Source organism: Festucalex cinctus, chromosome 15 (genome assembly GCF_051991245.1).
Source record: "Festucalex cinctus isolate MCC-2025b chromosome 15, RoL_Fcin_1.0, whole genome shotgun sequence".
Taxonomy (NCBI): Eukaryota; Metazoa; Chordata; class Actinopteri; order Syngnathiformes; family Syngnathidae; genus Festucalex; species Festucalex cinctus.
This window is the reverse complement of record NC_135425.1, coordinates 5,571,793-5,597,016: the sequence shown is the minus strand read 5'-3', so window position 1 is coordinate 5,597,016 and position 25,224 is coordinate 5,571,793.

Below are 25,224 nucleotides of genomic sequence, written 5' to 3'. Positions count from 1 at the left end.
CATGAGGACTTCGAATATATGTTACAATTTGAGATGGGGTACGCCACACGCCTAATACTAAAGCCCAACGCAGTACCGAGTATCTTTAAAGAACCAGACGTGGGAAATAATCAAGCCGAGCCGCAACTGCTAGCAACACGGAGCCTTCACTCTCACAACAGCCGGCAAATCGAGGTCTAACTACGGCCACTGAAAGATCTCGGAGAAGCGAAGCAAATTTAAAGCGAAAGGTAGGCATGTTTCGGGGGTGGGGGGGCATTGGTTATTATACTGCACGGACTGTTTTATTTCATAATTCATTTGAAGGTGGCCAACGCAGGGGCACGTCGGCACGTTACCGTAATGCACAGTATTAACAATCGTTGGGGCGGCTGGCTTGACTTCGTCTTTTCGAGTGGCGGCTGGCCTGACCGCAGTGGGACGCTACGCAAAAAAGAAAAAAAAAACAGCTAGGGGAGGTTGGGTGCTGTAACGACGATACATTTAATTTTACTATTTTTTCTTTTTCCTGAAATATTTCGTCAGTTCCACACGTTTTGCATTGCTCGTACTGTGAGTCACTTTACCTGTTGGATATTTGCTCCTCCAAGACTTTTCTTCTTCACATCTTTCATCGCAACCAAAGCTATCCTGAGAATGTCTATTTAGTATTGCCATGTTGAATGTCTGATGTTCCAGGATGCAGTTGAGATTGTCCGCAAGGAACCGATCCTCGAGTTCTTTCATTTCCAGACAGCACACATTCATTAGCGGATTGTCCATTCCTGCAGCTCCCGCACGAGCACCACTCACCCCTGATTCACTCGTTCGTCAAAGTTTATTTTGTGCCCGAAAAGACCATCTGGCGCCACAACTTTCACATCCAAGGCAGACTTTCCTTCGGTAGTGTTATTTTGTCGTGTTGGCTCGAAGCGATAAGGTTTAATCCTTCCGGGTTTGACGCTAGATGCACGGCTGCGTTGCATAGTGCTTCCATAGTGTAGCGTTTACACACTAGTGACGTAAACATCCGGGTTATTTAGTCACGTGTAACAAACATGCCGGCGTTCGATTCATTTTAACAATGGTTTAAAAGTTATTAAATGTACATAAAAAAATAATCACGTCACCAAATTAATTATTGAAAAAGTAGCAACTTTTTGCTGCTAAAAATGGATCAATAAGTAAAGTGTCCCTTTAAGCATTTGCTCTTTCTCGACAAATGAAATTTTAAAGGCAATATTTGATGCCCCGCCCCCGTCATATAGTATTTCAAAAAGGCAAGATGTTTTGCCCAGTTGTTCTCTCAGGTCTTGAGATGATAAATGCCAAGTTTGAAGTCAATTGGATGAAAAATGTTTGCAAAGGGGGAAAAAGCATGACCACAGTGAATGTGCCAAAATAGGCCAAAATTGGACATAAAAAAATTCATAGCTCACTTCCTGTACATTTTAGCTACATGGTCCCAAGAGACTTTTTTGTGCGTCTCGGGGTACTACACGTGCCTGCCAATTTTTGTTGCTCTAGCTCAAACGTGCCGGGCTTAGTTTTTATTTTTCTACGCTAGGGGGCGCTATCGAGTCGCATTGTTATAACGACTTCATAATATCAAATTTTTCGCCGGACCTGAGGAGTGTGCAAAGTTCGGTGAGTTTTCGTGAATATTTAGGTACCCAAAATCGCGATTGTTTGCGGAGAATAAAGAATAATAATAATAATAATAATAATAATAATAATAATAATAATAATAATTTTTACAAAAACAATAGGGACCTCGCAGCGGTCGCTGCTCGGGCCCTAATAATTCTTACAAAAACAAGAGGGACCTCGCAGCGGTCGCTGCTCGGGCCCTAATAATAACTAGAGCTGCGAGCAGCTATAAAGGGCCCTCGCAGCCCGGGCCACGTTGGGGTCCTTGCACGTTGGGGTACTTGCACGTTAGGGTACTGGCACGTTGGGGTACTGGCATATTGGAAGCAAAATTCCTTTGAAAATGGCATAATAAACGTTTACATGTAGAATATTTTTTTTTCCAGTGTGTGTCAAGCTCAACGGGTTTTGGTGATTGTTAAGACCTGCAAAAATCAGCGTCCTTATTTATTTTTAGGCAACAAGTTGCCCTGATTGGTATTTTTTGTAAAAGTGTATATATACATCATCGCTCGTTGTACTCATTGCACAATGTTACTTTTATTGTCCAAAGGGGCAATCAAAAATGAATAAAACAAAATGGAAACGTACATACGTTTGGATCGGTGTGAAGCCAGTTAACAATTTGAGTGGTGGAAACTAAAAGAATATTCATAAATGACTTAGTTATCACACTTAGAATGAGTTTACATTTTTTGTACAAAATACCGTATGTGTTTTTTTTTTTTTTATATATTATGCCTCAAGGGCTAGGTGGCGCTGTATTTATAACTGAATGTTGTCATCGAGATACCTTCAGGCCTTGATTATAAGCATACATGTCAAGTGTGGGATTTTTTTTGGAGCATGTACCGTGGAGTTATTAAGCATATCCTTCATTCACGATATTGCTTTTAATGTCCACAGAGGCTATCAAAAATAAATAAAAAAATATATATGTTTGGATAAGTCTGATGCCAGTGAACATTTTGAGTGGTGGAAACTAAAAGAATATTCATAAATGACTTAGTTATCACACTTAGAATGAGTTTACATTTTTTGTACAAAATACCGTATGTGGGGTATTTTTTTTTTATGCCTCAAGGGCTAGGTGACGCTGCATATATAACTGAATGTTGTCATAGAGATAGCTTCAGGCCTTGACGATAAACATACATGTCAAGTTTGGGATTTTTTGGAGCATGTACCGGGGAGTTATTAAGCATATCCTTTTTCAGTGCGAAACACAAAATTTGATGCCCCGCCTTCATCATATAGTATTTCGAAAAGTCAAGATTTTTCCCCCTGTCGTTGGCTCAGGTCTTGACATGGTCCAGGTCAAGTCTTAACTCAGTCAGATGAAACGTGGGGGAGAAGTGGGCAAAAGTCTGCCCCCTGTGAATGTGCAAAAATCGTCAAAAATTGGACATTCAAAAATTCGTAGCTCACTTCCTGTTCATTTTAGCATATGGGTCCAATAGACTTTTTTGTAGGTCTTGGGCTCCCTCATACACCTAAAAATTTTCGTAGATCTTGCTTAAACGTACAACCGGGGCTGCTTCATTAAAAATTCCTAGGGGGCGCTATTGAGTCATTTTTGTAAAAATAGCACAATCAACAATAAAATATTGTTCATTTTACCAGGCCAGATGTGTGTGCCAAGTTTCATGAGTTTCTGTGCATGTTTAGACCCTCAAAACTGGCGTTGTTTTCTTGGCGAACAGTGCTTAGCCACGCCCACAGCAATTCGCGAAAACTCACAAACTTCGTGTTGTGACATCATGAAGGCCGAAACCCTCATCTGAGCAAATATGAGGTAGGTCCAGTTGACGTGTTTGGAGAAAAACGTAGAAGAAAATTCGTAAGAAAAAAAATTGCCACTAGGTGGCGCTATCAGTTATATGAAATATAAGTCAGTAGATGTCTTTAGGGCTGGACTCTCATCAAATGTGTGAAATTTTGAGAAGATAGGATCAACTCGGTCAAGTAAATGCAGCTTTTATTTTCACGAAAAATCTTCAGACTTTGCGTCACCGTAGCGGCCACGCCCTTTGGCGAAAAGTTACAATATTCGGTGTGGGGCATGATCAACATCTTAAGGCTTTTCTGACCAATTTTCAAATGGATCCCTTCAACAAGCTCAGCACAGTAGCTAAAAACGTAAAGTATGACATTTATTGTAACCACTAGGTGGCGCTATATGTATAACTGAATTTTATCATATAGATGTTTTCAGGCCGTGACTATTACGTTGCCTGAGAAGTTTGAGATTTTTTGGAGCTTGAACATGGGAGTTATTAAGCATTTGCTCTTTCTGGACAAATGAAATTTTAAAGGCAATATTTGATGCCCCGCCCCCGTCATATAGTATTTCAAAAAGGCAAGATGTTTTGCCCAGTTGTTCTCTCAGGTCTTGAGATGATAAATGCCAAGTTTGAAGTCAATTGGATGAAAAATGTTTGCAAAGGGGGAAAAAGCATGACCACAGTGAATGTGCCAAAATAGGCCAAAATTGGACATTAAAAAATTCATAGCTCACTTCCTGTACATTTTAGCTACATGGTCCCAATAGACTTTTTTGTGCGTCTCGGGGTGCTACACGTGCCTGCCAATTTTCGTTGCTCTAGCTCAAACGTGCCGGGTTTGGTTTTTATTTTTCTACGCTAGGGGGCGCTATCGAGTCTCATTGTTATGACGACTTAATAATATCAAATTTTTCGCCGGGCCTGAGGAGTGTGCAAAGTCCGGTGAGTTTTCGTGAATGTTTAGGTACCCAAAATCGCGATCGTTTGCGGAGAATAAAGAAGAAGAAGAAGAAGAAGAATAATAACTAGAGCTGCGAGCAGCTATAAAGGGCCCTCGCAGCCCGGGCCACGTTGGGGTCCTTGCACGTTGTGGTACTTGCATGTTGGGGTACTGGCACATTGGGGTACTGGCATATTGGAAGCAAAATTTATTTGAAAATGGCATAATAAACGTTTACATGTAGAATATTTTTTTGCCAGTGTGTGTGTCAAGCTCAACGGGTTTTGGTGACTGTTAAGACCTGCAAAAATCAGCGTCCTTTTTTATTTTTAGGCAATGAGTTGCCCTGATTGGTATTTTTTTGTAAAAGTGTATATACACATCATCGCTCGTTGTACTCATTGCACAATGTTACTTTTATTGTCCAAAGGGGCAATCAAAAATGAATAAAACAAAATGGAAACGTACATACGTTTGGATCGGTGTCAAGCCAGTGAACAATTTGAGTGGTGGAAACTAAAAGAATATTCATAAATGACTTAGTTATCACACTTAGAATGAGTGTACATTTTTTGTACAAAATACCGTATGTGGGGTATTTTTTTAATTTTTTTTATATAAGCCTCAAGGGCTAGGTGGCGCTGTATTTATAACTGAATGTTGTCATAGAGATACCTTCAGGCCTTGATTATAAGCATACATGTCAAGTGTGGGATTTTTTTTGGAGCATGTACCGTGGAGTTATTAAGCATATCCTTCATTCACGATATTGCTTTTAATGTCCATAGAGGCTATCAAAAATAAATAAAAATATATATATGTTTGGATAAGTCTGATGCCAGTGAACATTTTGAGTGGTGGAAACTAAAAGAATATTCAGAAATGACTTCGTTATCACACTTAGAATGAGTTTACATTTTTTGTACAAAATACCGTATGTGGGGTATTTTTTTTTTTTTTTATATAAGCCTCAAGGGCTAGGTGGCGCTGTATTTATAACTGAATGTTGTCATAGAGATACCTTCAGGCCTTGATTATAAGCATACATGTCAAGTGTGGGATTTTTTTTGGAGCATGTACCGTGGAGTTATTAAGCATATCCTTCATTCACGATATTGCTTTTAATGTACATAGAGGCTATCAAAAATAAATAAAAATATATATATGTTTGGATAAGTCTGATGCCAGTGAACATTTTGAGTGGTGGAAACTAAAAGAATATTCAGAAATGACTTCGTTATCACACTTAGAATGAGTTTACATTTTTTGTACAAAATACCGTATGTGGGGTATTTTTTTTTCATGCCTCAAGGGCTAGGTGGCGCTGCATATATAGCTGAATGTTGTCATAGAGATAACTTCAGGCCTTGACGATAAACATACATGTCAAGTTTGGGATTTTTTGGAGCATGTACCGGGGAGTTATCAAGCATATCCTTTTTCATTGCGAAACACAAATTTTGATGCCCCGCCCGCATCATATAGTATTTCGAAAAGTCAAAATTTTTCCCCCTGTCGTTGGCTCAGGTCTTGACATGGTCCAGGCCAAGTCTTAACTCAGTCGGATGAAACGTGTAGGAGAAGTGGGCAAAAGTCTGCCCCCTGTGAATGTGCAAAAATCGTCAAAAATGGGACATTCAAAAATTCGTAGCTCACTTCCTGTTCATTTTAGCATATGGGTACAAGAGACTTTTTTGTAGGTCTTGGGCTCCCTCATACACTTAAAAATATTCGTCGTTCTTGCTTAAACGTACAACCGGGGCTGCTTCGTTAAAAATTTCTAGGGGGCGCTATTGAGTCATTTTTGTAAAAATAGCACAATCAACAATAAAATATTGCTCATTTTACCAGGCCAGATGTGTGTGCCAAGTTTCAGGAGTTTCTGTGCATGTTTAGACCCTCAAAACTGGCGTTGTTTTCTTGGCGAACAGCGCTTAGCCACGCCCACAGCAATTCGCGAAAACTCACAAACTTCGTGTTGTGACATCATGAAGGCCGAAACCCTCATCTGAGCAAATATGGGGTAGGTCCAGTTAACGTGTTTGGAGAAAAACGTAGAAGAACATTCGTAAGAAAAAAAATTGCCACTAGGTGGCGCTATCAGTTAGATGAAATGTAAGTTAGTAGATGTCTTTAGAGCTGGACTCTCATCAAATGTGTGAAATTTTGAGAAGATAGGATCATCTCGGTCAAGTTAATGCAGCTTTTATTGTCACGAAAAATCTTCAGACTTTGCGTCACCGTAGCGGCCACGCCCTTTGGCGAAAAGTTACAATATTCGGTGTGGGGCATCATCAACATCTTAAGGCTTTTCTGACCAATTTTCAACTGGATCCCTTCAACGAGCTCAGCACAGTAGCTAAAAACGTAAAGTATGACATTTATTGTAACCACTAGGTGGCGCTATATGTATAACTGAATTTTGTCATATAGATGTTTTCAGGCCGTGACTATTACGTTGCCTGAGAAGTTTGAGATTTTTTGGAGCTTGTACATGGGAGTTATTCAGCATTGGCTCTTTCTGGACAAATGAAATTTTAAAGGCAATATTTGATGCCCCGCCCCCGTCATATAGTATTTCGAAAAGGCAAGACTTTTTGCCCAGCTGTTCTCTTAGGTCTTGAGATGATAAATACCAAGTTTGAAGTCAATGGGATGAAAAATGTTTGCATAGGGGGAAAAAGCATGACCACAGTGAATGTGCCAAAATAGGCCAAAATTGGACATTAAAAAATTCATAGCTCACTTCCTGTACATTTTAGCTACATGGTCCCAATAGACGTTTTTGTGCGTCTCGGGGTGCTACACGTGCCTGCCAATTTTCGTTGCTCTAGCTAAAACGTGCCGGGCTTGGTTTTTATTTTTCTATGCTAGGGGGCGCTATAGAGTTGCGTTGTTATAACGACTTCATAATATCAAATTTTTCGCCGGACCTGAGGAGTGTGCAAAGTTCGGTGAGTTTTCGTGAATATTTAGGTACCCAAAATCGCGATTGTTTGCGGAGAATAAAGAATAATAATAATAATAATAATAATAATAATAATAATAATAATAATTTTTACAAAAACAATAGGGACCTCGCAGCGGTCGCTGCTCGGGCCCTAATAATAATAATTTTTACAAAAAAAATAGGGACCTCGCAGCGGTCGCTGCTCGGGCCCTAATAACTAGAGCTGCGAGCAGCTATAAAGGGCCCTCGCAGCCCGGGCCACGTTGGGGTCCTTGCACGTTGGGGTACTGGCACGTTGGGGTACTGGCATATTGGAAGCAAAATTTCTTTGAAAATGGCATAATAAACGTTTACATGTAGAATATTTTTTTTGCCAGTGTCTGTCAAGCTCAACGGATTTTGGTGATTGTTAAGACCTGCAAAAATCAGCGTCCTTATTTATTTTTAGGCAATGAGTTGCCCTGATTGGTATTTTTTTGTAAAAGTGTATATACACATCATCGCTCGTTGTACTCATTGCACAATGTTTACTTTTATTGTCCAAAGGGGCAATCAAAAATGAATAAAACAAAATGGAAACGTACATACGTTTGGATCGGTGTGAAGCCAGTGAACAATTTGAGTGGTGGAAACTAAAAGAATATTCATAAATGACTGAGTTATCACACTTAGAATGAGTGTACATTTTTTGTACAAAATACCGTATGTGGGGTATTTTTTTTTTATTCCTCAAGGGCTAGGTGGCGCTGCATATATAACTGAATGTTGTCACAGAGATAACTTCAGGCCTTGACGATAAACATACATGTCAAGTTTGGGATTTTTTGGAGCATGTACCGGGGAGTTATCAAGCATATCCTTTTTCATTGCGAAACACAAAATTTGATGCCCCGCCCTCATCATATAGTATTTCGAAAAGACAAAATTTTTCCCCCTGTCGTTGGCTCAGGTCTTGACATGGTCCAGGCCAAGTCTTAACTCAGTCGGATGAAACGTGTAGGAGAAGTGGGCAAAAGTCTGCCCCCTGTGAATGTGCAAAAATCGTCAAAAATGGGACATTCAAAAATTCGTAGCTCACTTCCTGTTCATTTTAGCATATGGGTCCAAGAGACTTTTTTGTAGGTCTTGGGCTCCCTCATACACCTAAAAATATTCGTCGTTCTTGCTTAAACGTACAACCGGGGCTGCTTCGTTAAAAACTTCTAGGGGGCGCTATTGAGTAATTTTTGTAAAAATAGCACAATCAACAATAAAATATTGCTCATTTTACCAGGCCAGATGTGTGTGCCAAGTTTCACGAGTTTCTGTGCATGTTTAGACCCTCAAAACTGGCGTTGTTTTCTTGGCGAACAGCGCTTAGCCACGCCCACAGCAATTCGCGAAAACTCACAAACTTCGTGTTGTGACATCATGAAGGCCGAAACCCTCATCTGAGCAAATATGAGGTAGGTCCAGTTAACGTGTTTGGAGAAAAACGTAGAAGAAAATTCGTAAGAAAAAAAATTGCCACTAGGTGGCGCTATCAGTTAGATGAAATATAAGTCAGTAGATGTCTTTAGGGCTGGACTCTCATCAAATGTGTGAAATTTTGAGAAGATAGGATCATCTCGGTCAAGTTAATGCAGCTTTTATTTTCACGAAAAATCTTCAGACTTAGCGTCACCGTAGCGGCCACGCCCTTTGGCGAAAAGTTACAATATTCGGTGTGGGGCATGATCAACATCTTAAGGCTTTTCTGACCAATTTTCAAATGGATCCCTTCAACGAGCTCAGCACAGTAGCTAAAAACGTAAAGTATGACATTTATTGTAACCACTAGGTGGCGCTATATGTATAACTGAATTTTGTCATATAGATGTTTTCAGGCCGTGACTATTACGTTGCCTGAGAAGTTTGAGATTTTTTGGAGCTTGTACATGGGAGTTATTCAGCATTTGCTCTTTCTGGACAAATGAAATTTGAAAGTCAATATTTGATGCTCCGCCCCCGTCATATAGTATTTCGAAAAGGCAAGATGTTTTGCCCAGCTGTTCTCTCAGGTCTTGAGATGATAAATGCCAAGTTTGAAGTCAATTGGATGAAAAATGTTTGCAAAGGGGGAAAAAGCATGACTACAGTGAATGTGCCAAAATAGGCCAAAATTGGACATAAAAAAATTCATAGCTCACTTCCTGTACATTTTAGCTACATGGTCCCAATAGACTTTTTTGTGCGTCTCGGGGTGCTACATGTGCCTGCCAATTTTCGTTGCTCTAGCTCAAACGTGCCGGGCTTGGTTTTTATTTTTCTACGCTAGGGGGCGCTATAGAGTCGCGTTGTTATAACGACTTCATAATATCAAATTTTTCGCCGGACCTGAGGAGTGTGCAAAGTTCGGTGAGTTTTCGTGAATATTTAGGTACCCAAAATCGCGATTGTTTGCGGAGAATAAAGCAGAATAATAATAATAATAATAATAATAATAATAACTAGAGCTGCGAGCAGCTATAAAGGGCCCTCGCAGCCCGGGCCACGTTGGAGTCCTTGCACGTTGGGGTACTTGCATGTTAGGGTACTGGCACGTTGGGATACTGGCATATTGGAAGCAAAATTTCTTTGAAAATGGCATAATAAACGTTTACATGTAGAATATTTTTTTTGCCAGTGTGTGTCAAGCTCAACGGGTTTTGGTGATTGTTAAGACCTGCCAAAATCAGCGTCCTTTTTTATTTTTAGGCAATGAGTTGCCCTGATTGATATTTTTTGTAAAAGTGTATATATACATCATCGCTCGTTGTACTCATTGCACAATGTTACTTTTATTGTCCAAAGGGGCAATCAAAAATGAATAAAACAAAATGGAAACGTACATACGTTTGGATCGGTGTGAAGCCAGTGAACAATTTGAGTGGTGGAAACTAAAAGAATATTCAGAAATGACTTAGTCATCACACTTAGAATGAGTTTAAATTTGTTTGTACAAAATACCGTATGTGGTTTTTTTTTTTATATAAGCCTCAAGGGCTAGGTGGCGCTGTATTTATAACTGAATGTTGTCATCGAGATACCTTCAGGCCTTGATTATAAGCATACATGTCAAGTGTGGGATTTTTTTTGGAGCATGTACCGTGGAGTTATTAAGCATATCCTTCATTCACGATATTGCTTTTAATGTCCACAGAGGCTATCAAAAATAAATACAAATATATATATGTTTGGATAAGTCTGATGCCATTGAACATTTTGAGTGGTGGAAACTAAAAGAATATTCATAAATGACTTAGTTATCACACTTAGAATGAGTTTACATTTTTTGTACAAAATACCGTATGTGGGGTATTTTTTTTTTATGCCTCAAGGGCTAGGTGGCTCTACATATATAACTGAATGTTGTCATAGAGATAGCTTCAGGCCTTGACGATAAACATACATGTCAAGTTTGGGATTTTTTGGAGCATGTACCGGGGAGTTATTAAGCATATCCTTTTTCAGTGCGAAACACAAATTTTGATGCCCCGCCTTCATCATATAGTATTTCGAAAGGTCAAGATTTTCCCCCTGTCGTTGGCTCAGGTCTTGACATGGTCCAGGTCAAGTCTTAACTCAGTCAGATGAAACGTGTAGGAGAAGTGGGCAAAAGTCTGCGCCCTGTGAATGTGCAAAAATTGTCAAAAATGGGACATTCAAAAATTCGTAGCTCACTTCCTGTTCATTTTAGCATATGGGTCCAAGAGACTTTTTTGTAGGTCTTGGGCTCCCTCATACACCTAAAAATATTCGTCGTTCTTGCTTAAACGTACAACCGGGGCTGCTTCGTTAAAAACTTCTAGGGGGCGCTATTGAGTCATTTTTGTAAAAATAGCACAATCAACAATAAAATATTGCTCATTTTACCAGGCCAGATGTGTGTGCCAAGTTTCATGAGTTTCTGTGCATGTTTAGACCCTCAAAACTGGCGTTGTTTTCTTGGCGAACAGCGCTTAGCCACACCCACAGCAATTTGCGAAAACTCACAAACTTCGTGTTGTGACATCATGAAGGCCGAAACCCTCATCTGAGCAAATATGAGGTAGGTCCAGTTAACGTGTTTGGAGAAAAACGTAGAAGAAAATTCGTAATAAAAAAAATTGCCACTAGGTGGCGCTATCAGTTAGATGAAATATAAGTCAGTAGATGTCTTTAGGGCTGGACTCTCATCAAATGTGTGAAATTTTGAGAAGATAGGATCATCTCGGTCAAGTTAATGCAGCTTTTATTTTCACGAAAAATCTTCAGACTTTGCGTCACCGTAGCGGCCACGCCCTTTGGCGAAAAGAAACAATATTCGGTGTGGGGCATGATCAACATCTTAAGCCTTTTCTGACCAATTTTCAAATGGATCCCTTCAACAAGCTCAGCACAGTAGCTAAAAACGTAAAGTATGACATTTATTGTAACCACTAGGTGGCGCTATATGTATAACTGAATTTTATCATATAGATGTTTTCAGGCCGTGACTATTACGTTGCCTGAGAAGTTTGAGATTTTTTGGAGCTTGAATATGGGAGTTATTAAGCATTTGCTCTTTCTGGACAAATGAAATTTTAAAGTCAATATTTGATGCCCCGCCCCCGTCATATAGTATTTCAAAAAGGCAAGATGTTTTGCCCAGTTTTTCTCTCAGGTCTTGAGATGATAAATGCCAAGTTTGAAGTCAATTGGATGAAAAATGTTTGCAAAGGGGGAAAAAGCATGACCACAGTGAATGTGCCAAAATAGGCCAAAATTGGACATAAAAAAATTCATAGCTCACTTCCTGTACATTTTAGCTACATGGTCCCAATAGACTTTTTTGTGCGTCTCGGGGTGCTACACGTGCCTGCCAATTTTTGTTGCTCTAGCTCAAACGCGCCGGGCTTGGTTTTTATTTTTCTACGCTAGGGGGCGCTATCGAGTCGCATTGTTATGACGACTTAATAATATCAAATTTTTCGCCGGGCCTGAGGAGTGTGCAAAGTTCGGTGAGTTTTCGTGAATGTTTAGGTACCCAAAATCGCGATCGTTTGCGGAGAATAAAGAAGAAGAAGAAGAAGAAGAAGAAGAAGAAGAATAACTAGAGCTGCGAGCAGCTATAAAGGGCCCTCGCAGCCCGGGCCACGTTGGGGTACTTGCACGTTGGGGTACTTGCACGTTGGGGTACTGGCAAGTTGGGGTACTGGCAAGTTTAGGTACGGCACATTGGAAGCAGAATTTCTTTGAAAATGGCATGATAAACCTTGACATGTGGATTTTTTTTTTTTTTGTAAAAATACCGTTAAGTTGGTGTATTTTTTTTTATGCCTCTAGGGCTAGGTGGCGCTGTATATATAATGGAATGTTGTCATAGGGATACCTTCAAGCCTTGACTCTAAACATACATGTCAAGTGTGGGATTTTTTTGGAGCATGTACCGTGGAGTTATTAAGCATATCCTTCATTCACGATATTGCTTTTAATGTCCATTAGAGGCTATCAAAAATAAATAAAAAAGTACATGTTTGGATAAGTCTAATGCCAGTGAACATTTTGAGTGGTGGAAAGTAAAAGAATATTCATAAATGACTTAGTTATCACACTTAGAATGAGTTTACATTTTTTGTACAAAATACCGTATGTGGGGTATTTTTTTGTTTTGCCTCAAGGGCGAGGTGGCGCTGCATATATAACTGAATGTTGTCATAGAGATACCTTCAGGCCTTGACGATAAACATACATGTCAAGTTTGGGATTTTTTGGAGCATGTATCGGGGAGTTATCAAGCATATCCTTTTTAATTGCGAAACACAAATTTTGATGCCCCGCCCTCATCATATAGTATTTCGAAAAGTCAACATTTTTCCCCCTGTCGTTGGCTCAGGTCTTGACATGGTCCAGGTCAAGTCTTAACTCAGTCGGATGAAACGTGGAGAAGAAGTGGGCAAAAGTATGCCCCCTGTCAATGTGCAAAAATCATCAAAAATGGGACATTCAAAAATTCGTAGCTCACTTCCTGTTCATTTTAACATATGGGTCCAAGAGACTTTTATGTAGTTCTTGGGCTCCCTCATACACCTAAAAATATTCGTCATTCTTGCTTAAACGTACAATCGGGGCTGCTTCGTTAAAAATTTCTAGGGGGCGCTATTGAGTCATTTTTGTAAAAATAGTCCAATCAACAATAAAATATTGTTCATTTTACCAGGCCAGATGTGTGTGCCAAGTTTCATGAGTTTCTGCGCATGTTTAGACCCTCAAAACTGGCGTTGTTTTCTTGGCGAACAGTGCTTAGCCACGCCCACAGCGATTCGCGAAAACTCACAAACTTCGTGTTGTGACATCATGAAGGCCGAAACCCTCATCTGAGCAAATATGAGGTTGGTCCAGTTAACGTGTTTGGAGAAAAATGTACAAGAAAATTCGTAAGAAAAAAAATTGCCACTAGGTGGCGCTATCAGTAAGATGAAATATAAGTTCGTAGATGTCTTAAGGGCTGGACTCTCATCAAATGTGTGAAATTCTGAGAAGATAGGATCATCTCGGTCAAGTTAATGCAGCTTTTATTGTCACGAAAAATCTTCAGAATTTGCGTCACCGTAGCGGCCACGCCCTTTGGCGAAAAGTTACAATATTCGGTGTGGGGCATGATCAACATCTTAAGGCTTTTCTGACCAATTTTCAACTGGATCCCTTCAACGAGCTCGGCACAGTAGCTAAAAACGTAAAGTATGACATTTATTGTTACCACTAGGTGGCGCTATATGTATAACTGAATTTTATCATATAGATGCTTTCAGGCCGTGACTATTACGTTGCCTGAGAAGTTTGAGATTTTTTGGAGCTTGAACATGGGAGTTATCACACTTAGAATGAGTTGACATTTTTTGTACAAAATACCGTATGTGGGGTATTTTTTTTTCACGCCTGAAGGGCTAGGTGGCGCTGCATATATAACTGAATTTTGTCATAGAGATACCTTCAGGCTTTGACTATAAACATACATGTCAAGTTTGGGATTTTTTGGAGCATGTACCGGGGAGTTATTAAGCATATCCTTTTTCAGTGCGAAACACAAAATTTGATGCCCCGCCCTCATCATATAGTATTTCCAAAAGTCAAGATTTTTCTGCCTGTAGTTGGCTCAGGTCTTGACATGATCCAGGTCAAGTCTAAAGTCAGTCGGATGAAATGTGTAGGAGAAGTGGGCAAAAGTATGCCCCCTGAAAATGTGCAAAAATCGTCAAAAATGGGACATTCAAAAATTCATAGCTCACTTCCTGTTCATTTTAGCACATGGGTCCAAGAGACTTTTTTGTAGGTCTTGGACTCCCTCATACACCTAAAAATATTCGTAGATCTTGCTTAAACGTACAATCGGGGCTGCTTCGTTAAAGATTTCTAGGGGGCGCTATTGAGTCATTTTTGTAAAAATAGGACAATACATGATAAAATATTATATAATTTTGAGAAGATAGGATCATCTCGGTCAAGTTCATGCAGCTTTTATTGTCACGAAAAATCTTCAGACTTTGCGTCACCGTAGCGGCCACGCCCTTTGGCGAAAAGTTACAATATTCGGTGTGGGGCATCATCAACATCTTAAGGCTTTTCTGACCAATTTTCAACTGGATCCCTTCAACGAGCTCAGCACAGTAGCTAAAAACGTAAAGTATGACATTTATTGTAACCACTAGGTGGCGCTATATGTATAACTGAATTTTTTCATATAGGTGTTTTCAGGCCGTGACTATTACGTTGCCTGAGAAGTTTGAGATTTTTTGGAGCTTGTACATGGGAGTTATTCAGCATTTGCTCTTTCTGGACAAATGAAATTTTAAAGGCAATATTTGATGCCCCGCCCCCGTCATATAGTATTTCGAAAACGCAAGATTTTTTGCCTAGTTTTTCTCTTAAGTCTTGAGATGATAAATGCCAAGTTTAAAGTCAATGGGATGAAAAATGTTTGCATAGGGGGAAAAAGCATGACCACAGTGAATGTGCCAAAATAGGCCAAAATTGGACATAAAAAAATTCATAGCTCACTTCCTGTACATTTTAGCTACATGGTCCCAATAGACTTTTTTGTGCGTCTCGGGGTGCTACACGTGCCTGCCAATTTTCGTTGCTCTAGCTCAAACGTGCCGGGCTTGGTTTTTATTTTTCTACGCTAGGGGGCGCTATAGAGTCGCGTTGTTATAACGACTTCATAATATCAAATTTTTCGCCGGACCTGAAGAGTGTGCAAAGTTCGGTGAGTTTTCGTGAATGTTTAGGTACCCAAAATCGCGATTGTTTGCGGAGAATAAAGAATAATAATAATAATAATAATAATTTTTACAAAAACAATAGGGACCTCGCAGCGGTCGCTGCTCGGGCCCTAATAATAATTTTTACAAAAACAATAGGGACCTCGCAGCGGTCGCTGCTCGGGCCCTAATAATAAAAATAATAATAATAATAATAATAATAATAATAATTTTTACAAAAACAATAGGGACCTCGCAGCGGTCGCTGCTCGGGCCATAACTAGAGCTGCGAGCATCTATAAAGGGCCCTCGCAGCCCGGGCCACGTTGGGGTACTTGCACGTTGGGGAACTTGCACATTGGGGTACTGGCACATTGGAAGCAGAATTTCTTTGAAAATGGCATGATAAACATGTGGATTTTTTTTTTTTTTTGCCAGGTGTGATGAGTGTGTCAAGCTCAATGGGTTTTGGTGATTGTTAAGATCTGCAAAAATCAGCGTCTTATTTTTTATTTTTAGGCAATGAGTTGCCCTGATTGGTATTTTTCGTAAAAGTATATATACACACATCATCGCTCGTACTCATTGCACAATGTTGCTTTTATTGTCCATAGAGGCGATCAAAAAATAAATAAAACTAAATAAAAAATACGTATGTTTGGATCGGTCTGATACCAGTGAACATATTGAGTGGTGGAAAGTAAAAGAATATTCATAAATGACTTAGTTATCACACTTACAATGAGTTTACAATTTTTGCAAAAATACCGTAAGTGAGGCATTTTTTTTTTATGCCTCAAGGACTAGGTGGCGCTGTATTTATAACTGAATTTTGTCATAGAGATACCTTCAGGCCTTGACTATAAATATACATTTCAAGTATGGGATTTTTTGGAGCATGTACCTGGGAGTTATTAAGCATAGCCTTCATTCACGATATTGCTTTTAATGTCCATAGAGGCTATCAAAAATACATAAAACTAAATAACAAAAATATGTATGTTTGGTTAGGTCTGATGCCAGTGAATATTTTGAGTGGTGGAAAGTAAAAGAATATTCCTAAATGACTTAGTTATCATACTGAGAATGAGTTTACATTTTTTGTACAAAATACCGTAAGTGGGGTATTTTTTTTTCATGCCTCAAGGACTAGGTGGCGCTGCATATATAACTGAATGTTGTCATAGAGATACCTTCAGGCCTTGACGATAAACATACATGTCAAGTTTGGGATTTTTTGGAGCATGTATCGGGGAGTTATTAAGCATATCCTTTTTCAGTGCGAAACACAAATTTTGATGCCCCGCCCTCATCATATAGTATTAACAAAAGTCAAGATTTTTCCGTCTGTTGTTGGCTCAGGTCTTGGCATGGTCCAGGTCAAGTCTTAACTCAGTCAGATGAAACGTGTAGGAGAAGTGGGCAAAAGTCTGCCCCCTGTGAATGTGCAAAAATCGTCAAAAATGGGACATTCAAAAATTCGTAGCTCACTTCCTGTTCATTTTAGCATATGGGTCCAAGAGACTTTTTTGTAGGTCTTGGGCTCCCTCATACACCTAAAAATATTCGTCGTTCTTGCTTAAACGTACAACCGGGGCTGCTTCGTTAAAAACTTCTCGGGGGCGCTATTGAGTCATTTTTGTAAAAATAGCACAATCAACAATAAAATATTGCTCATTTTACCAGGCCAGATGTGTGTGCCAAGTTTCATGAGTTTCTGTGCATGTTTAGACCCTCAAAACTGGCGTTGTTTTCTTGGCGAACAGCGCTTAGCCACACCCACAGCAATTCGCGAAAACTCACAAACTTCGTGTTGTGACATCATGAAGGCCGAAACCCTCATCTGAGCAAATATGAGGTAGGTCCAGTTAACGTGTTTGGAGAAAAACGTAGAAGAAAATTCGTAAGAAAAAAAATTGCCACTAGGTGGCGCTATCAGTTAGATGAAATATAAGTCAGTAGATGTCTTTAGGGCTGGACTCTCATCAAATGTGTGAAATTTTGAGAAGATAGGATCATCTCGGTCAAGTTAATGCAGCTTTTATTTTCACGAAAAATCTTCAGACTTTGCGTCACCGTAGCGGCCACGCCCTTTGGCAAAAAGTTACAATATTCGGTGTGGGGCATGATCAACATCTTAAGGCTTTTCTGACCAATTTTCAAATGGATCCCTTCAACAAGCTCAGCACAGTAGCTAAAAACGTAAAGTATGACATTTATTGTAACCACTAGGTGGCGCTATATGTACAACTGAATTTTATCATATAGATGTTTTCAGGCCGTGACTATTACGTTGCCTGAGAAGTTTGAGATTTTTTGGAGCTTGAACATGGGAGTTATTAAGCATTTGCTCTTTCTGGACAAATGAAATTTTAAAGGCAATATTTGATGCCCCGCCCCCGTCATATAGTATTTCAAAAAGGCAAGGTGTTTTGCCCAGTTGTTCTCTCAGGTCTTGAGATGATAAATGCCAAGTTTGAAGTCAATTGGATGAAAAATGTTTGCAAAGGGGGAAAAAGCATGACCACAGTGAATGTGCAAAAATAGGCCAAAATTGGACATTAAAAAATTCATAGCTCACTTCCTGTACATTTTAGCTACATGGTCCCAATAGACTTTTATGTGCGTCTCGGGGTGCTACACGTGCCTGCCAATTTTTGTTGCTCTAGCTCAAACGTGCCGGGCTTGGTTTTTATTTTTCTACGCTAGGGGGCGCTATCGAGTCGCATTGTTATGACGACTTAATAATATCAAATTTTTCGCCGGGCCTGAGGAGTGTGCAAAGTTCGGTGAGTTTTCGTGAATGTTTAGGTACCCAAAATCGCGATCGTTTGCGGAGAATAAAGAAGAAGAATAATAATAATAACTAGAGCTGCGAGCAGCTATAAAGGGCCCTCGCAGCCCGGGCCACGTTGGGGTCCTTGCACGTTGGGGTACTGGCATATTGGAAGCAAAATTTCTTTGAAAATGGCATAATAAACGTTTACATGTAGAATATTTTTTTTTGCCAGTGTGTGTCAAGCTCAACGGGTTTTGGTGGTTGTTAAGACCTGCAAAAATCAGAGTCCTTTTTTATTTTTAGGCAATGAGTTGCCCTGATTGGTATTTTTTGTAAAAGTGTATATACACATCATCGCTCGTTGTACTCATTGCACAATGTTTACTTTTATTGTCCAAAGGGGCAATCAAAAATGAATAAAGCAAAATGGAAACGTACATACGTTTGGATCGGTGTGAAGCCAGTGAACAATTTGAGTGGTGGAAACTAAAAGAATATTCATAAATGACTTAGTTATCACACTTAGAATGAGTGTACATTTTTTGTACAAAATAGCGTATGTGGGGTATTTTTTTAATTTTTTTTATATAAGCCTCAACGGCTAGGTGGCGCTGTATTTATAACTGAATGTTGTCATAGAGATACCTTCAGGCCTTGATTATAAGCATACATGTCAAGTGTGGGATTTTTTTTGGAGCATGTACCGTGGAGTTATTAAGCATATCCTTCATTCACGATATTGCTTTTAATGTCCATAGAGGCTATCAAAAATAAATAAAAATATATATATGTTTGGATAAGTCTGATGCCAGTGAACATTTTGAGTGGTGGAAACTAAAAGAATATTCATAAATGACTTCGTTATCACACTTAGAATGAGTTTACATTTTTTGTACAAAATACCGTATGTGGGGTATTTTTTTTTCATGCCTCAAGGGCTAGGTGGCGCTGCATATATAACTGAATGTTGTCATAGAGATAACTTCAGGCCTTGACGATAAACATACATGTCAAGTTTGGGATTTTTTGGAGCATGTACTGGGGAGTTATCAAGCATATCCTTTTTCATTGCGAAACACAAATTTTGATGCCCCGCCCTCATCATATAGTATTTCGAAAAGTCAAAATTTTTCCCCCTGTCGTTGGCTCAGGTCTTGACATGGTCCAGGCCAAGTCTTAACTCAGTCGGATGAAACGTGTAGGAGAGGTGGGCAAAAGTCTGCCCCCTGTGAATGTGCAAAAATCGTCAAAAATGGGACATTCAAAAATTCGTAGCTCACTTCCTGTTCATTTTAGCATATGGGTACAAGAGACTTTTTTGTAGGTCTTGGGCTCCCTCATACACCTGAAAATATTCGTCGTTCTTGCTTAAACGTACAACCGGGGCTGCTTCGTTAAAAATTTCGAGGGGGCGCTATTGAGTCATTTTTGTAAAAATAGCACAATCAACAATAAAATATTGCTCATTTTACCAGGCCAGATGTGTGTGCCAAGTTTCAGGAGTTTCTGTGCATGTTTAGACCCTCAAAACTGGCGTTGTTTTCTTGGCGAACAGCGCTTAGCCACGCCCACAGCAATTCGCGAAAACTCACAAACTTCGTGTTGTGACATCATGAAGGCCGAAACCCTCATCTGAGCAAATATGAGGTAGGTCCAGTTAACGTGTTTGGAGAAAAACGTAGAAGAAAATTCGTAAGAAAAAAAATTGCCACTAGGTGGCGCTATCAGTTAGATGAAATGTAAGTTAGTAGATGTCTTTAGAGCTGGACTCTCGTCAAATGTGTGAAATTTTGAGAATATAGGATCATCTCGGTCAAGTTAATGCAGCTTTTATTGTCACGAAAAATCTTCAGACTTTGTGTCACCGTAGCGGCCACGCCCTTTGGCGAAAAGTTACAATATTCGGTGTGGGGCATCATCAACATCTTAAGGCTTTTCTGACCAATTTTCAACTGGATCCCTTCAACGAGCTCAGCACAGTAGCTAAAAACGTAAAGTATGACATTTATTGTAACCACTAGGTGGCGCTATATGTATAACTGAATTTTGTCATATAGATGTTTTCAGGCCGTGACTATTACGTTGCCTGAGAAGTTTGAGATTTTTTGGAGCTTGTACATGGGAGTTATTCAGCATTTGCTCTTTCTGGACAAATGAAATTTTAAAGGCAATATTTGATGCCCCGCCCCCGTCATATAGTATTTCGAAAAGGCAAGACTTTTTGCCCAGCTGTTCTCTTAGGTCTTGAGATGATAAATACCAAGTTTGAAGTCAATGGGATGAAAAATGTTTGCATAGGGGGAAAAAGCATGACCACAGTGAATGTGCCAAAATAGGCCAAAATTGGACATAAAAAAATTCATAGCTCACTTCCTGTACATTTTAGCTACATGGTCCCAATAGACTTTTTTGTGCGTCTCGGGGTACTACACGTGCCTGCCAATTTTCGTTGCTCTAGCTCAAACGTGCCGGGCTTGGTTTTTATTTTTCTATGCTAGGGGGCGCTATAGAGTCGCGTTGTTATAACGACTTCATAATATCAAATTTTTCGCCGGACCTGAGGAGTGTGCAAAGTTCGGTGAGTTTTCGTGAATATTTAGGTACCCAAAATCGCGATTGTTTGCGGAGAATAAAGAAGAAGAAGAATAATAATAATAACTAGAGCTGCGAGCAGCTATAAAGGGCCCTCGCAGCCCGGGCCACGTTGGGGTCCTTGCACGTTGTGGTACTTGCATGTTGGGGTACTGGCACATTGGGGTACTGGCATATTGGAAGCAAAATTTCTTTGAAAATGGCATAATAAACGTTTACATGTAGAATATTTTTTTGCCAGTGTGTGTGTCAAGCTCAACGGGTTTTGGTGATTGTTAAGACCTGCAAAAATCAGCGTCCTTTTTTATTTTTAGGCAATGAGTTGCCCTGATTGGTATTTTTTTGTAAAAGTGTATATACACATCATCGCTCGTTGTACTCATTGCACAATGTTACTTTTATTGTCCAAAGGGGCAATCAAAAATGAATAAAACAAAATGGAAACGTACATACGTTTGGATCGGTGTCAAGCCAGTGAACAATTTGAGTGGTGGAAACTAAAAGAATATTCATAAATGACTTAGTTATCACACTTAGAATGAGTGTACATTTTTTGTACAAAATACCGTATGTGGGGTATTTTTATTTTTTTTATATAAGCCTCAAGGGCTAGGTGGCGCTGTATTTATAACTGAATGTTGTCATAGAGATACCTTCAGGCCTTGATTATAAGCATACATGTCAAGTGTGGGATTTTTTTTGGAGCATGTACCGTGGAGTTATTAAGCATATCCTTCATTCACGATATTGCTTTTAATGTCCATAGAGGCTATCAAAAATAAATAAAAATATATATATGTTTGGATAAGTCTGATGCCAGTGAACATTTTGAGTGGTGGAAACTAAAAGAATATTCAGAAATGACTTCGTTATCACACTTAGAATGAGTGTACATTTTTTGTACAAAATACCGTATGTGGGGTATTTTTTTTTTATTCCTCAAGGGCTAGGTGGCGCTGCATATATAACTGAATGTTGTCACAGAGATAACTTCAGGCCTTGACGATAAACATACATGTCAAGTTTGGGATTTTTTGGAGCATGTACCGGGGAGTTATCAAGCATATCCTTTTTCATTGCGAAACACAAAATTTGATGCCCCGCCCTCATCATATAGTATTTCGAAAAGTCAAAATTTTTCCCCCTGTCGTTGGCTCAGGTCTTGACATGGTCCAGGCCAAGTCTTAACTCAGTCGGATGAAATGTGTAGGAGAAGTGGGCAAAAGTCTGCCCCCTGTGAATGTGCAAAAATCGTAAAAAATGGGACATTCAAAAATTCATAGCTCACTTCCTGTTCATTTTAGCATATGGGTCCAAGAGACTTTTTTGTATGACTTGGGCTCCCTCATACACCTAAAAATATTCGTCGTTCTTGCTTAAACGTACAACCGGGGCTGCTTTGTTAAAAACCTCTAGGGGGCGCTATTGAGTCATTTTTGTAAAAAATAGCACAATCAACAATAAAATATTGCTCATTTTACCAGGCCAGATGTGTGTGCCAAGTTTCATGAGTTTCTGTGCATGTTTAGACCCTCAAAACTGGCGTTGTTTTCTTGGCGAACAGCGCTTAGCCACACCCACAGCAATTCGCGAAAACTCACAAACTTCGTGTTGTGACATCATGAAGGCCGAAACCCTCATCTGAGCAAATATGAGGTAGGTCCAGTTAACGTGTTTGGAGAAAAACGTAGAAGAAAATTCGTAAGAAAAAAAATTGCCACTAGGTGGCGCTATCAGTTAGATGAAATATAAGTCAGTAGATGTCTTTAGGGCTGGACTCTCATCAAATGTGTGAAATTTTGAGAAGATAGGATCATCTCGGTCAAGTTAATGCAGCTTTTATTTTCACGAAAAATCTTCAGACTTTGCGTCACCGTAGCGGCCACGCCCTTTGGCGAAAAGTTACAATATTCGGTGTGGGGCATGATCAACATCTTAAGGCTTTTCTGACCAATTTTCAAATGGATCCCTTCAACAAGCTCAGCACAGTAGCTAAAAACGTAAAGTATGACATTTATTGTAACCACTAGGTGGCACTATATGTATAACTGAATTTTATCATATAGATGTTTTCAGGCCGTGACTATTACGTTGCCTGAGAAGTTTGAGATTTTTTGGAGCTTGAACATGGGAGTTATTAAGCATTTGCTCTTTCTCAACAAATGAAATTTTAAAGGCAATATTTGATGCCCCGCCCCCGTCATATAGTATTTCAAAAAGGCAAGATGTTTTGCCCAGTTGTTCTCTCAGGTCTTGAGATGATAAATGCCAAGTTTGAAGTCAATTGGATGAAAAATGTTTGCAAAGGGGGAAAAAGCATGACCACAGTGAATGTGCCAAAATAGGCCAAAATTGGACATAAAAAAATTCAGAGCTCACTTCCTGTACATTTTAGCTACATGGTCCCAAGAGACTTTTTTGTGCGTCTCGGGGTACTACACGTGCCTGCCAATTTTTGTTGCTCTAGCTCAAACGTGCCGGGCTTGGTTTTTATTTTTCTACGCTAGGGGGCGCTATCGAGTCGCATTGTTATAACGACTTCATAATATCAAATTTTTCGCCGGACCTGAGGAGTGTGCAAAGTTCGGTGAGTTTTCGTGAATATTTAGGTACCCAAAATCGCGATTGTTTGCGGAGAATAAAGAAGAATAATAATAATAATAATAATAATAATAATAATAATAATAATAATAATAATAATAATTTTTACAAAAACAATAGGGACCTCGCAGCGGTCGCTGCTCGGGCCCTAATAATAATAATAATAATTTTTACAAAAACAATAGGGACCTCGCAGCGGTCGCTGCTCGGGCCCTAACTAGAGCTGCGAGCAGCTATAAAGGGCCCTCGCAGCCCGGGCCACGTTGGAGTCCTTGCACGTTGGGGTACTTGCACGTTAGGGTACTGGCACGTTGGGGTACTGGCACGTTGGGGTACTGGCATATTGGAAGCAAAATTTCTTTGAAAATGGCATAATAAACGTTTACATGTAGAATATTTTTTTTGCCAGTGTGTGTCAAGCTCAACGGGTTTTGGTGATTGTTAAGACCTGCAAAAATCAGCGTCCTTTTTTATTTTTAGGCAATGAGTTGCCCTGATTGATATTTTTTGTAAAAGTGTATATATACATCATCGCTCGTTGTACTCATTGCACAATGTTACTTTTATTGTCCAAAGGGGCAATCAAAAATGAATAAAACAAAATGGAAACGTACATACGTTTGGATCGGTGTGAAGCCAGTGAACAATTTGAGTGGTGGAAACTAAAAGAATATTCAGAAATGACTTAGTCATCACACTTAGAATCAGTTAAAAAAATTTTGTACAAAATACCGTATGTGGGTTTTTTTTTTTTATATAAGCCTCAAGGGCTAGGTGGCGCTGTATTTATAACTGAATGTTGTCATCGAGATACCTTCAGGCCTTGATTATAAGCATACATGTCAAGTGTGGGATTTTTTTTGGAGCATGTACCGTGGAGTTATTAAGCATATCCTTCATTCACGATATTGCTTTTAATGTGCACAGAGGCTATCAAAAATAAATAAAAATATATATATGTTTGGATAAGTCTGATGCCAGTGAACATTTTGAGTGGTGGAAACTAAAAGAATATTCATAAATGACTTAGTTATCACACTCAGAATGAGTTGACATTTTTTGTACAAAATACCGTATGTGGGGTATTTTTTTTTTATGCCTCAAGGGCTAGGTGGCGCTGCATATATAACTGAATGTTGTCATAGAGATAGCTTCAGGCCTTGACGATAAACATACATGTCAAGTTTGGGATTTTTTGGAGCATGTACCGGGGAGTTATTAAGCATATCCTTTTTCAGTGCGAAACACAAATTTTGATGCCCCGCCTTCATCATATAGTATTTCGAAAGGTCAAGATTTTTCCCCCTGTCGTTGGCTCAGGACTTGACATGGTCCAGGTCAAGTCTTAACTCAGTCAGATGAAACGTGTAGGAGAAGTGGGCAAAAGTCTGCCCCCTGTGAATGTGCAAAAATTGTCAAAAATGGGACATTCAAAAATTCGTAGCTCACTTCCTGTTCATTTTAGCATATGGGTCCAAGAGACTTTTTTGTAGGTCTTGGGCTCCCTCATACACCTAAAAATATTCGTCGTTCTTGCTTAAACGTACAACCGGGGCTGCTTCGTTAAAAACTTCTAGGGGGCGCTATTGAGTCATTTTTGTAAAAATAGCACAATCAACAATAAAATATTGCTAATTTTACCAGGCCAGATGTGTGTGCCAAGTTTCATGAGTTTCTGTGCATGTTTAGACCCTCAAAACTGGCGTTATTTTCTTGGCGAACAGCGCTTA